The sequence below is a fragment of the Musa acuminata genome, chromosome BXJ3-6 (assembly GCF_036884655.1).
Source record: "Musa acuminata AAA Group cultivar baxijiao chromosome BXJ3-6, Cavendish_Baxijiao_AAA, whole genome shotgun sequence".
Classification (NCBI taxonomy): domain Eukaryota; kingdom Viridiplantae; phylum Streptophyta; class Magnoliopsida; order Zingiberales; family Musaceae; genus Musa; species Musa acuminata.
In genome coordinates, this window is record NC_088354.1 from 25,198,181 (window position 1) to 25,198,895 (window position 715).

Here is a 715-nt window from a genome sequence, read left to right on the forward strand (position 1 = left end):
TTTTTATATAAAGATAATTCATGAATAATCTTATCTTGAACCTCAATGCTGGGAACTAATCTTGCAACACACTGATATAACCCACCCAAAACTTCTGCATCAAATCCAACAGATTTAATCTTATAAAAGAATTTAGGGTTCAAATAATATCCTGCTGCATGTAAGGGACAATGAAGTTGACAATTCCATCTTTCGTCAATGATTGTAAAATTTTTTTTCATATTTTTCTTCATTTTTATTAAAAGATCTTTTAATCGTCTCCTTTGCTCTATCCATAGTCTCATAAATATATCCCATTGCAGGCTTATTTTCATTATCCACCAACCAAAGGACTCGAACAAGAGGGCCCATTACCTTTAATATATAAACTACATGATTCCAAAAGGATGGCATTAAGATGATATCAGCAGCCCTCTTGCCTTTTGCTTCTTTTGCCCATTTGCTTATCACCCATTTCTCAGAGGTAAACATATTTCTCAAAGTATGTTTTTGACGATGCACGCTCTGCAATATCAAGAATGAAGTAGCAAATCGGGTAACACCATGTCTCACTAATTCTTTATTCCCTGTAAATTCTCTCATCATATTCAAAGTCCCAATGTGATTATAAAGAAATCCAACAACAAAAATTACCCTTTCTAAGGTTTTCTTGATTTCTAAGATCTTTCCAATATCTTCCAACATTAAATCAATACAATGTGCTGCACATGGAGTC